The 14,363-nt window shown below is 39.5% G+C and overlaps 1 pseudogene; it reads left to right on the top strand.

The window, feature by feature from the left end:
- LOC115779947 (voltage-dependent calcium channel subunit alpha-2/delta-3-like) overlaps nucleotides 1-14,236 on the top strand; it is a 29,017-nt pseudogene extending 14,781 nt beyond the window's left edge.
- Nucleotides 14,237-14,363: the final 127 nt, after the last annotated feature.

Below are 14,363 nucleotides of genomic sequence, written 5' to 3'. Positions count from 1 at the left end.
AATATGTGCACTGCAGCTGGCTGAATTCACGCAGTTAAAGTTTAAAAAACTTCTTTCTCTACTTTTGTGATTATCTGTCAGCATTTCCGGGAACATCTGGACAAGCTGTTTGCCAAAGGGATCGGACTGCTTGGTGAAGCTCTGACTGAGGCGTTCACGATCCTGAGCGATGTAAGCTCCTGCACTAAAACTGTGACTGACAGTTTAATGACAAATCCCTCAAACATTAATCCTTTCAGTCTATATTCAACTGAAATAACATATTACAAAGCAGGTCAAACTGCTTTTCCTTTACTGTTTACTGATTGCATTTTAATGTTGGATTATTAACATTCATAATTTTATACAAAGTGTTCAGTTTATTTATTGATTAATTTGACATAAAAGTAATTCATTTTTTGCCCACAGATGACAAATGCTTTACATCCTCATTTAATTCAAGTGCTCCATTTGACCTGAACACAAGGAAAACTTTCATTTTTCAAGCCACATTTGTTTTCACTGACAGAATGTGCTCCAAGTACAACACCGAGCTAATCATAAAAAGTAGCACACTCTAGTCAAATGTATTCGAGCATTTGGGAGGTGTGTCGCCCGTCGAAATGCTCCATTGCAATCCCCGTTCCACCCTCCAAACACAGACACATCTATTCTGAACTGTGATTAATGGCTCTAATTAATGTCAATGATTAATAACGTGTGATTGGAACACAAAGAAGATAAGGCCAGGAGCCACGCTGCACTGCTTTTATCTCCCTGTTTTCAGGCAAGCTTTGGCTGTGCTGCTGAAGCTGAGAGAGCACAGCTTTTACCTCTACATTTGTCAGATTAATTAAAGCTCTGCAATGAATATGGTAATGAGGTAGCTAGTAGCTTACCACTGAAACTCATTGTTACCGCTGCCCAGTGAATTAAGTCAGAATGCATCCTATCATAGACCAAATCACTGAGAAACTCTTTTCACTTGACGAGCTCTGCAGCGTTTATACTGAGCCCCGGTGAGATGGATGAGACTAAAGCTGGGATGCAAAAAAGTAAGAACATAATAAAACATTCTGTCAGTGCTATTTAATATTATATTCTCTGAAAACAAGGACATTGATTTAAGTCTTTAACAGCAAGGGTTTGGAATTGATAAGATTTAATCAGCATCCATTTCCTAATAGTCCCCAATATTGATTATATTGTTTATAATTAACACTGGGATTGACAAATTCTTATTAATTAAAAGGACTTAAACAAATGACAAAATATAGTACATTCAGTAATATAGTGCATACCACAGTACTTATCTCCACAGGTGAAAGGACATCACACCACATCTCAACTGAGCTCTCCGCAGACATTTTTCATAAAAAGGCACAGGTCGAACTAATCAAAGTAACAAATTGCTGTTCCTGATAATATTTATCCTTTATCACTGTTGCACTCTCGTGTTTTACTTTTGACAGGTTGAAAGATCTGGCAGTAAAAAACATTTGATGATCTAAAAACATTTTTTTATTCAGATGCGGTGGATGATCACATTCATCACTGCTTTCATTCTTTCTAGTTTCTAATAGCAAAACCCAAAGTTACCCACTCGTGTTAGCTTGATGTATGTTGTCTGTTTCTAGCTAATCTTTAATACCTACACCTTTGTTTCCTGACACACAGTCATGCTGGCTCCTCACATGCAGGCACACTTCCTGTTTGTTGCCCTTTAGTGTTACAGCATGACGATGAAGGCTGCTTCAGAAAGCAGTGTATCAGGCAGAAATTAAAAGTTGCACATTATATATTAAGAACAGGTGTGCTCAGCAGGATTTATCCTGTGATTCTGTCCCGCACACACTCCTGTGGTTCTCCACATTTACATTGCTACAGGTCAATAAGCCACTTAATTACTGCACTGCATCTTTTTCACATCTGAATTAAGTGTGACACATTCTTCAGGGTTATTTACATCAACATAATGTTAGTTCTATTTGTTTAATGTGTAAATAATGCCAAATGTTTCGTCTGAGTTTTCTTTATGCCAGATTACTCTCTTGTATTTTTTTTTCCTGTTTCCATAGTTCAATCAGACTGGACGTGGCAGTGTGTGCAGTCAGGCTATAATGCTCGTCACTGACGGGGCAACTGAGATGTATGACGACGTTTTTGAAAAGTACAATTGGCCAGAAAGAAAAGTGAGTCCCCCCCCCCCCCCCCCCCCCCCCCCCCCCCCCCCCCCCCCCCCCCCCCCCCCCCCCCCCTCTGTATATCTCTATCATGCTGTTTTTTCTGTCTAATTTTAAACTGTAAATCTCAGACTGATTTGCTTACGCTGCAGTTTTCTTGCATCAGGGATAAATGAGCTTTTTAATACTATATACCAGCTGGAGCTCCTGTCTGATGTTTTGAGGAATTGGTTTCTTAATTCATTACCACTCATGTAAAATCCTTGTCAATATGATGTTTTTCAGTCTGTTGATGAATTACAGCTCAAAATTTCCCCCACAAGCAATAAAGAATGGGAAATTAATTGTTTTCAAGGGCAGCGCATGTACAAGCAGCTCAGTCTCCAAGGACCCTTGCACCCCCCCACCCCCCCCACACACACACACACACACACTTCTTCGTGGACTCAATAGTGGGTTTAAAATCTTTTGTTGGGCTTTTTCAATGAGACCAAAATGCAGTTGAAATTAAATGAACTGCCGTGCAGCTTACAGAGCCATAAAAACAACAGCTCAGGGGCTTTTGTTCATTCTTGTGAAGCATATGTGTAGGGCAGCGTTTGGCAAAGCACCGGGCAGTCTTTGGCAGGGCACCCCCCCCGTCATCCTACCCATCCACCCCTCAAATACACCCTCAGGGCTGCTATATGGCAGCCTTTCAGTGTTGTCTATATGCTTTCTGCTTAGCAAAGCATCTGGAGCCAATGAGCCGTATAGGCCCGGCAAAGTGTCACGCAGCGTTCTTTAGAAGGACAGTTGTACATGCCCTCATGCCCAAACCCTAACAAAAGAAAAATAATTGAATTTGACTGCATAAATTGAAAAACAAAAAAAAATCAAGTGACAAGAATACAGACTAAAAAGGTTTGGCTAAAAAGAGAATGGTGCAAAGGCAGTCTTGCCTCATGAGGTTTTAAAAACATATAGCTGCCTCCTTCTCCAGAGCCAGATAGAATCAGGACAGGAAGATGAAGCACCAAGGAGATAAATCACTTTGCATGTTTTTTTTTTTTATCCTTCTATCTTAAAAACTCTTGACATCTGTGTGTCCTTTAAACAGGTGCGGTTATTCCCTTACCTGATTGGACGAGAGTCTGCGTTTGCTGATAACCTTAAATGGATGGCTTGTGCCAACAAAGGTTGGAGACTTTTTGATAAACACTTTCCAAGACAGCTTCATATCAGAGTGTCAAACAGGGTCTGATGCTGCGCTTGTATGTAATAATGTGATAGATTATGGATGTGTGGGATCTGTGCGGTTTTGACCATGTATACGCAGCTTTTGTGTGTTTTTGTGTGTGCATGCATATGCATGTGCTCGCTCAGAATCTTTCTGCCAAGAGGCAATGAAGTGGCACTTGGGAGGGTCAGAGGTCAATCTGCTCTAATCCCTCTTCCTGTCGGTGTCTTCCTCTTGGCTGCTCACTGCTGATGGTTCCCACGTGTCAACGCTCCAGATGAGTGCCCTCTGGAAGGGAAAGTCACAGCTAGGAAAACAGATCACAGAGGGATTGTGGAATGACAAGCCCCAAACCTCCTTCCCCATACAGGCCACCGCTGTGTTCTAACCTAACATGTCTGATATAAAACATTGTCAGCAGCAGCAGGAGGTGACACAGAGTTTAAACTGAATCTGGCTCTGTGGAATCCAGTAGGGACATCAGCAGGAGTACACTGCTGTACTTTAACACAGTTCTGAGGTACTTTAGTTTGGTTTGGTTTGCACAATAACCACATTTCAGAGCTATCTTCTATTTTGCTGACATTTCTGTAGACACCACTGAAGACAGCGAGTTCACAGCTGTGCCAATTTCTCTGGATATGTTGAAACGTGACAGATGCGATAGGCTTCAGCCACCCCGCCACCCTGAACTGTATAAGTAGTCAAGAAAATGGATGGACTGATGGATGGATGTTGGGGGTGTTAAGTAACTTGTGAGGAAGTCCCTAACATTAACAAATAAAGTATAATTTCATTGCTGTGTGAATAAAAACATGAAAAATACATATAATAGTTCTAAAAGTTCATATAAAAGTTTAATAATTAAAATGCTTTTTTTAATTAATTGGTCTTAAGACCGTGCCCAGTGGAGTCTTTACTTTTGATTTATAAAAAAATGATGAGCATAAAAAGAAAACCTTGTCTGAGCAGATTCTAAGTAATGCAGCTTACGCACCAGTGATCTGTAATCTCACACTCATTAAATCGATGTCTCCCTTTGCTGCCACGAGTTAGATGAGTTAGCCACACCCCAAAATAGTTAAGCAAAATTTTAGAAATCACACCAGTTGTGAAGGGTTGTCAAACAAAGCCGGGCACACAGCTCGGGAGTGTGTCGCTGCTGCAGTGAATGAGGTGGGGCTGAAGGACAAAACTTGGACTTGGACGCACAAATAATTCAACCCTCCTACATAACCATGAGGAAACTCTAACATCAAGTCTAGGCTATGCTTAGTAAGCTTTGATTTTCTGCTTCATTCTTAAGATGTAAATTGCTATAGGTCCATTTTATGAATGACTGCCCATGGATGTGTTGGGGGAACTTGGACTGTGAGGTTTTTTTTTTTTTTTTTTTTTATTGTTATAGAACAACTCAAAAAAATTAACATTTTTTCCAAACAGTTTTGTGTTTTGATGGATGGTCCAACCACATGTTGGGCCGTTCTTAACAAGTTTGTGGATTGCAACCTTCCTCTTGCAGAAGATGTGTATGCTGTGAGTGGAATCTGTGTTTTTGATTGTGGGTTAATGTGTGTGTTATTGCAGGATATTTTAGTCAGATCTCAACCTTAGCTGACGTTCAGGAGAACGTCATGAGATATCTTCATGTCATGAGTCGCCCAAAGGTTATCGATCATGAGCATGACACAGTGTGGACTGAAGCTTATGTGGACAGTGCTGTAAGTATATTTTAAATGTTTGAAGCTGTATTGCTGTTATTAGTCCATATTGCAAATATATATTTGTTTTCTGGTGTGAATGCGTTCTTGCAAACACCTGAGCATCAGAAATAAAATAACAGATCTGTTGATTTGTCTCTCAGATTCATTTAAAGACTGTATTTTGTCGCTGTCCTACATTACATGATAATATGAGGCTGTCATGCTGTCTTGTCCATCCCTGTACTGTACAATGAGAATGCACATGTGCGGGCCTGCTCTCTCATCATTACTCCTCATGCTGCTGGAATGATTCCTCATTATGAGCTTCATTAATCTGCATGGATCTCCCCCCCCCCCCCCCAGTGCATCTGTGTCCACAAAGTCAATGCAGAATATGCAGATTTGAATTCACAGATGATTCAATCTTTATGTTTCTCTTCTTTCTCATCAGCTTTCCCTGGCACATAAGGTATGTCAGCAAATTTTTTTGTTTTCTTGTATGGCCTTATGTCAAGAAGTTGATTCTGAAGTAGGAGCAGAAAAGGCATCGTGGGCAGGACATAAAAAAAGTTTCTATTCTTCCCTTTCAACATCGTGCTTCAACATTTCTGAGGAGGTCTAAAGTGAGAGGGGGCATTTTTTGCTCTGAGGGACATGAACAGCAGAGGTGCATTTATTGTGTTTCTTTCCAATATGGAGCCAATAAACATGCACACACCCACTCTCTCTCTCTCTCTCTCTCTCTCTCTCTCACACACACACACACACACACCCATACACTTATATACACGTACACGCACATAGGCACACACACAAAGGGTTGGGAGATTGTCCTCTGCAGAGGTGTGCTCTTGTGTGTGCAGTGTGCTCTTGTATCTCAGCCTCAGACACACCATTCATCATTCTGTGGATCATTGCACTTTATCTCCTAAAGCCCATAATAAAACTGACATTGGAGGAGAGACTAAGAAAGAAGGAAAGAAGGAAAGAAGGTAGAGAGCGAGAGCGATGGAGGTGTCCATAGCTTTACCTGTGTGCATGTGTGCGTGCGTCTGAGTGCAAATGTGTTTGTGAAGACTAAAGCATTCCAGTTTTCTCTTCCATTGTGTGCTGTGATGAATTTAAGGAGCCTCCATTCTTCATTTTGTCAAGCCAGCTTGTACACACAGCAGTTCACAGCTCGTTTGCTTCATATGCACACTCGCGCTCACTCACACACACACACACACACACACACACACACACACACACACACACACACACACACACACACACACACACACACCACAAATGAGCGTCAACCATGCTCATGCACAAACACACAGGCATGCTCAGCTGTACTGAGTCACAAGGTGAGGGAATAGCAGGCCTACTTTAACGGTACTCATGTGCTTAATTATGTCAGCCTTCATCCTCGTGAGCGCACGAGCCTCACATGGTTCGGGTTTGACAAGAGGAAGGTTTCAACCAGCCTCAGCTTCATTTTCACATCTAATTCTTCAGGACCTTATTTAGAGGCTGCATTCAAACATTTTTTGGAAGAAATAAATTCTGCGTCTCTCTGTCACGTCAGTCTGGTGTTTCTAGATCCATTTTTAAACATTCACTAAAAATTTGGATTTATTTATATGTAAATTTGTGTAATTAATATACTATAATTATATAATAGTTGAAGTACTGTAGGTTGATAAACAAAATTCGTCAATAATGAATTTATACAGTGTATGTTGTATGTGTTATTGTTCAAATTGTACCAGATGTAACTGTTAAGTTACATCTGGTACAGTAAGCAATGACTTAATGAATAAAGGAAAAATTATTTTACGGTAATAATGTCTGATTTTAAGAACCTATCAAGGGAAGATTCTTTTACTTCAAATCACAATGAAAATGATAAAGTCCTGTTTTGTTTTTTTTTGCTTGTTTTTTCAGTTGAATGACAAATCAGGCCCAACCTTGACAACTACAGTGGCCATGCCTGTGTTCAGCACAAAGAATGAAACAGTGAGTTTATGGGTCTTATGATGATTAAATTGCAAATTATACCTGTGTGCATGTGTGTGAGTGAGATAGATAGAGTTGTGTGTCTTGAAGGTATAAATGTATCTCAAATAATAAGTTCACATATGTACAAATAGTCCCTGTAAGCCAACAATGCTCAGGCTTCAGCCTGCTGTAAAACATTTTTTCTCTTTTTGATCAGTACAATATTACAGAGAGGAGATATATCCAATATGTTCATCTCTGGCATATTTCTCTGGCTGTGAGCACAAAAAAAACCTCCTTCCTGCAGTTCAAACCTCCTGTTTTTAAGGAGTAGCCAGTCAGAAGTAAGTTATTTTAATAAGAGCAGGAAAGGTGCTCAGCAACTTGTTTCAGGGTAGTGGATGAACTTAGAGGCTGTGTAAAGGCCCAGTATTAAATAAATAAGGATCATCTTTAACTTGGAAATCATGAAAAGCTACTCTAGTGGAGTCCAGGCATAAAATATAGAGCTGGAAATGAACACAATATGTCTAATTTAAAATTATATGAATGCAGTGAATTTGCCACCTAACACAAAATAATCAGTGTAATCAGGTGTAAAAATTCCAACAAAGAGACATTTTGTATTCTGTATCTCTCCCATTAATTACCCTGTGACTTTATCTTGTGCCTATACTTTAAAAGTACAGCTGTTGGACTAAATTACCAAACTAACAGTCAACGCTCTTTCTCTGTCACTGTCCAGTCTATCTAATTGTATAATTATGCAAAGACTAATTTTACTGCTCATACTTTAAACTCCTTTTGGTTGTAATACATGGATATTTTGACTTATAAACGGGTATCTTTTAATTTGAAATATATTCATACTTTAATTAAAGAAATAATGCCCTGCCAATGCTGGGTGGCTGAATATTAAATGCAGTTTTTATCTAAAGTTGTGTATGTGTTTTGAATCTTTTCATGCAGAAGAACCAGGGTATTCTGTTGGGGGTCGTAGGAACAGACATCCCTCTGCAGGAGCTGATGAAGCTCATCCCCAAACATATGGTACAATCAGCTGTTTTGGACTAGATTAATGTATTCATATGCATATTTTCATTCTGCCTTAAGTATCTTATTTTCTGTCTCTAGTTAGGGATCCATGGATATGCATTTGCCATCACAAACAATGGCTACATCCTGATACACCCGGATCTCAGGCCTTGGTAACTCAGTTTGTTAACATTACGTTTACACCAGAACATTCTCACAGCATTCCCTGCACTTTACCCTATTTTCCTTTTTTCTTTTGTCCATGCTATTGTATACATGACCAAAAATATGAACCTCCCACGAGGGCACGCAGAGACAATGTGTTATCTGGTTAGGAGGCTACATGGGCTCGTATAGTCTGTAATCCCCACCTTTCCTTTGATGTATGCATGCAGGGATAAAGGCCATTCATAGGGCTGGCTGGCCTGAGATTTCCCAGAGGTAACTTAACACTCGCTGGCAGAGATCACAGCCGCTCGCCCTGGCACCGCTGGTTCCTCAGGAGCTATGGCTGTGCTAGGGATCTGTGTGTGCCAGTGTTAGTGCTATTCCTCTCTGTGCAACTGTGTGTGTGCGTGTTGGTCTGTGTTGGTTGTTTGTGTCTCTTTGTGGCCTAAAACTGTGCTGTGGTCGTAGTCATTGACATGTTGTGTTTCATGTGGATTGGGACTACATTCAGTAGCAAAGTTTGACGTGTAAGTTTAATGCAGTGATGTAGAGTGGTTTGAGCGTGGATTTTCTATCAATCATATTAATTATTTTTAATTTACCTGACAGTGTTAATTTCACAGTCGATTTGTTAAATAATTACTCAGCAAAACCTCAATAAACCGAATTTGATAAATAAGAGTAGATCTTAATTTGAAAGTGCAACACGAATGACAGATTACAGTGAAAAATAATGATTTCTTAATTGATTTATTTCCTTAATATCTGGCTCGTATATTTGAAAATGATGTTCCACATTGTAGATTTAACAGATGAATAATGCTAGATAAGCAACATGTTTGAACATAGGTTAAGCTATTAGTGGTAATAAAATATTGTTGCACTAAAGCGATTACTAAGTTGTGCACGCTTGTGTTCCTCTATGCAGTATCAGGAAGGTCAGAAGAGGAGGAAGCCCAACTACAGCAGTGTGGATCTCTCTGAGGTGGAGTGGAAGACAAAGACGGCATAGTATGGCCAAAAAACATTTTTAAGCCTTTATATTACGTAGAATATGAACACTAATGTGCTTAGATCTGCAACATAAGCGATTTCAGTGACTTCATTACTTACTGTAATTACACATTTATTACTTTGTTCAGTAATGGCAAAGGGTTCTATTAGATCAAATTAGCATACAGATTGCCATGGCATGACTGCTCAGTTTTCGGTATCGTAGTGCAATTGCAGTGAAATCCAGCACCAGCTGGTAGCGTGATCAGTGACCCAGCCTTGCCCTCTCTGCTATATCTTTAGCTACGCAACGCTATGGTGAACAGGAGGACAGGGACCTTCTCCATGGAGGTGAAGAAGACTGTGGATAGAGGGGTGAGGCTGCAGAAAAAGATGTTTAGTGTCTCCTTAACAAATGAGAATACGCTCTCTGTTGTCTCTGAACTGAAGGAATGAATCTGTTATTCTTTAGAGGCGTGTGCTAAAGATGCACAATGACTATTACTACACTGACATCAAAGGAACTCCATTCAGGTGGAAGAAAAGTTTTATTCCATCCTAATGTCTTTCTGTCAGTTTATGGTCTCAGTTCTAGTCAAACGTTGACTGACTCAGGCTAATGTTCTTCTCGGTGCGTGCCTCTAGTGTTGGAGTAGCTCTCTCAAGAGGTCATGGAAAGTACTTCTTCAGAGGAATGTATCACTTGAAGCAGGTATTCCACTCTTGATTTATACTTTTAATTCTGAATAAATCACAGTCTGTCCTGAAAAAGAGAGGTCTTACTGTGTACAGTTACATTCAGCTAGAACCCTGTTTGAATACTGAGGATGGATGTGGTGTTTACTGGGAATATGTAAAACCTGGTTATTTTATATCCATGTATACATGGGTTTTTGATCAACACCCAGCAGTTAACTGTGCTATTGGATTTTTACTGGAGAACTCTGTGTAGCATGTGCTGGTTTCTCACAGCAGGACAAGATGTTTACATCAGCAAAACAGAATTAAGTTCCTTGCATACCAAACTACTTGCACATGTAATTTACTCTGTGTTTCAGTCCAATGCAGACTGGCATTGCTGAAGCGTTACTGACTTGTGTTTTCAGGGCTCCGTGATCTGGAACAGCCAGATGTCGCCCTGGCAGACGAATGGTAATGCAGGGGTTATGGAAGTGGGCATTCATGCGTATGTAGGTTATCCCTCTGTGTTCACCAGGATCTGAGGCCTGTGGTCTAACAGTGTGGCTCTTTTGGACACAGGACCTACTGCAACATAGAGGAAGAGCACGAACACCCGTCACCTGACCCAGATTCAAGCCATCAAACACTTCATGATGGGCCAAAGACCTCACTTCAAATGTAAGAGACATAAGTAAGACTTAAGCCAGTCGTAGTACAAGCAATCTGCATTTCCTGTGAGGAATAACTGAATTTTTTATTATTATCAAGTGTGAAACATATGAGATGGATGGTTAGTGTTGTCAATGAGATCCATGTTATCTTCTGGTGTTACAGGTGACAGAGAGCTGATCCAGGAGGGTGTTATTGATGCTGTGGTCACTGCTCCACTTGAGGCCTACTGGACTGGACTGGCTCTCAATAAGTCAGAGTAAGAACATTTTGGTGCCACTTCCTGTGCTGAAGTGTGAATAAAACATAATAAAATACTTATCAATATATAGTGAGCTATCAGAAGAATGCTGCAATTCATCTGCACTCTTAAATGTCACTTATCATTAATGAAGGGCTCCTACGAAGCTGAGCAGGTCTGCCGAGGTGAACACTGATATATTTTGTTTTGCTTATTAGGAAGGCACAGCTTTTCTTTCTGGGGTCTTCTGGGTTTGGGGTCATTTAAAAACATACATAAAAAACACTACAGTCACACAAATTAATACATTTGAAGACACAAACATTATTCTCAAAACACACATTTAACCAAAACAACATATTAAACACGAAACACTCCGTGAGCACAACCTCCCTCACGGCCAGCTCACTCTCTTTGTAGGTTGTTTATTTTAACCATACTTTAGAAGTTTGTAGTGCAGTAAAAAACAATATAAAGTGCAGGCTTTTGTTGTTTGCCCCTAATTTAGAGTATAATTATTTTCTACTCATGTGGATTCATTTTCTTTCTCTTGTCAATACTTTCTTTAAAGCTGTAACACATTTTGGGGTCAACTTGAAAGAAAGGCAGATGTGAATGTAAAAATGAGGTCAGAGGTCAAATGTTGATGTGATGTTTGGATGTAAACCTATCATGTGATATTTCCTAAGGTTGCCACTACAAACAAGACTATGAATTTTTAAGCACAGTTTTAAAGATAAAGACATTTTATTGATTTGATTTTATAAGTAATGGATATTAGAACCATATATCATTCCCTGTATGCCTATACTGTTTGTTGTCAGGTACAAACAATGGCAATAAGAAACATACAGTAGATTTAAATCTCTACACACCACATTTAAGAATCATAGCTTCAAAGTTATAAGGCTTTTATTTTTTTTTTAACCAATAAATCATTAAGTTGACCCTGAAGTCCTTGGTGCATGTAAGCCAAAATCTAATGGATTGTTAAAATGACCTCACTCTATCAGAATTCATTCAAAACTTTTCGAGCTATTGTGTTTACAGACAGAAACACAAACACTACCGGAAACATAACCTCCTTGGCAGAGGTAAAAAAAACATTAAAATATAGACATAAAACCTCCTGAAAAACTCAAAATCCCATCTACATGGAATCACACAACCAACATGCGTTCGTACTTTAATTATAAAATAATGTGATTTTATGTAATTTAGTGTTAATCAGTCACAGGGGCATATATTACTGTGCATTTAAGAAAATGTGTGGTTGCCTTGGGGAGTTAAAAGCCATCTGGCGGCATATGTACATGATGCTAAATTAAGTTTAATTTACTATGCTGTAAGATGAATTGCAAAACTTTCCAATTATCAACAAACAATTATCCATCGTCATCTTTTACCAGTCAAGGCAGAAGTGCTTATGTTAGTACCATATGCACAATGCTGCTTCAAATAGCTGAGATTTCAATACTTTAATGTTTTAAAGGCATTTGACCAAACTGAAATTAATTATTATGAATTATTATTCATTATTATTGTTACAAATCTGTAAAGCATTAAATAATTGAATTTCTAACTACTGTATATTTTGTTCAAATAATATATATATCTCAATAAGGTTTCCCTTTTAAGACTGAAGGACAGTCAGCCATTATTCTCACAGTTACAAGATATCCTGTAACACTTTGGATCCTGTTATAATGTGTGATGTGCATGCATCTTTGCAGTTGATAATTATATGTATTTTTGAACATTCATGGGAAAATACTCAATATATCATACAGTGTATTGAAAGAGGAATCTAGAATTCACGTAGCATTGTACCAGTTACAAACACTCAGGGAAAGTGTTAAAATCAAAGCACAGGTGTGTTTTTGTGGCGCGCACTCAATGCTCTGAATTCCGTCAACAGGAATTCGGACAAAGGAGTGGAGATTGCTTTTCTGGGAACACGTACGGGTCTTTCGAGAACCAACCTGTTTGTGCCCGCTGATCAGATCTCCAATAGGTGAGTGCCACTGCTCAACATTTCTCTACTCATCCCTTACAGTGTGAGGTGAAGCTATGATTGTGCTTGATGAAGTTAATCCTTTGCTCCTCACCTCAGTTTCACTCTGTGTGCTTCCGCAGAGATTTCCTGACAGCAGAGGACAAGGAGGGTGTGTTTAATGCTGATCACTTCCCTCTGTGGTACAAGAGAGCAGCAGAGCAGGTTCCCGGCACATTTGTCTACTCTATCCCCTTCAGCACAGGTATACAGAATAAAACCTGTGATTGCAGCATTTAAGTTTGTGCATTATGATGTGTAATATATCAGCTCTCTGAGCCTGTACAAAAATGTACAAAACATGAGTTTATCTGCCTATTGTTGCTAAATTTTCTGTATCTTCTAATATACAAGTTCATCTCAATGCAGCATTACACCCTGTACATTTTGCAAATTCAGTTGGTTGCTGTAGGCGTTAATGTCTTTTTCTATGTCCCTCTTTCTGTTATGGACTGTGGGTTTTACTGGTGGGATGCTCATCTCCCTCACAGCTTCCCTGCCGTAATGTGGCTCATGTGCTGTCTACTATCTGGAGGATGGAGATCTCAGCTTCTCTCTCCAGGACATTTGCCCCCTTTCCTCTGTTAATAATGACTGCATCCACCAGGCTTACCATCATAACCTGAATGTTCTGTCACAGAACCCATTTCGGAAATATTAGTCATCTGGCTGCAAAAAAACCCTGGCTGAACTCCATTACCTGGTTCTTTTGAGGTTGCTGGGTATAGGGCGCCATCTAGTGAGCAGAGAACTATAACTTGAACATTATTTCTCTTTCTCTCTCCAGCTTTAGAAAATAAGAGTGTGGTTTTGGCCAGCACAGCAATTCAGCTCCTTGATGACAGGAAATCTCCAATGTTGCTGGTAATAACCTCTAATGTTCTGTTATATCAATACAGTCTCTAGCTGCACTTAATATATGCTCAAGCTCATTGTTTGGTCTGCTCTCAGCTGTGGGAATCCAAATGAAACTTGAGTTTTTTCAGAGGAAGTTCTGGACTGCCTGCAGACAGGTAACCACACATCAACTGCCCTGACAGGCTTTCACAATAAAATGAACATGTATGAAACCAAAACGTCTTTTCTGTATGCTCGTGTACAGCCCTGGATGGAAAATGCAGCATTAGCTGTGATAACGAGGTAAGAAAAGCTTTTATTCTGATTGAGTTGTACTGAGAGCTATTATAAGAAATATGACTATGATCTTTATATCCATCTCTCTGGCAGGACATCAACTGCTATCTCATTGACAACAACGGATTCATTCTTGTTACAGAAGAACAGGCTCAGGTACTGTGTGCAACTAAACTGCACCTAAGGCCTTAAAAAGTTTGTTTGTTTGTTGTTTGTTTGTTTGTTGTTGTTTTTTAATGCAGCACTTTGAGATTTTAGCTATTTGACATCTTCTTTGGACAAAATAACTGGCTTTGTCCAGTTAAAGTTCTGTCTTGAA

Source organism: Archocentrus centrarchus, chromosome 5 (assembly GCF_007364275.1).
Source record: "Archocentrus centrarchus isolate MPI-CPG fArcCen1 chromosome 5, fArcCen1, whole genome shotgun sequence".
Classification (NCBI taxonomy): Eukaryota; Metazoa; Chordata; class Actinopteri; order Cichliformes; family Cichlidae; genus Archocentrus; species Archocentrus centrarchus.
This window is presented reverse-complemented; position numbering and strand designations above follow the sequence as displayed.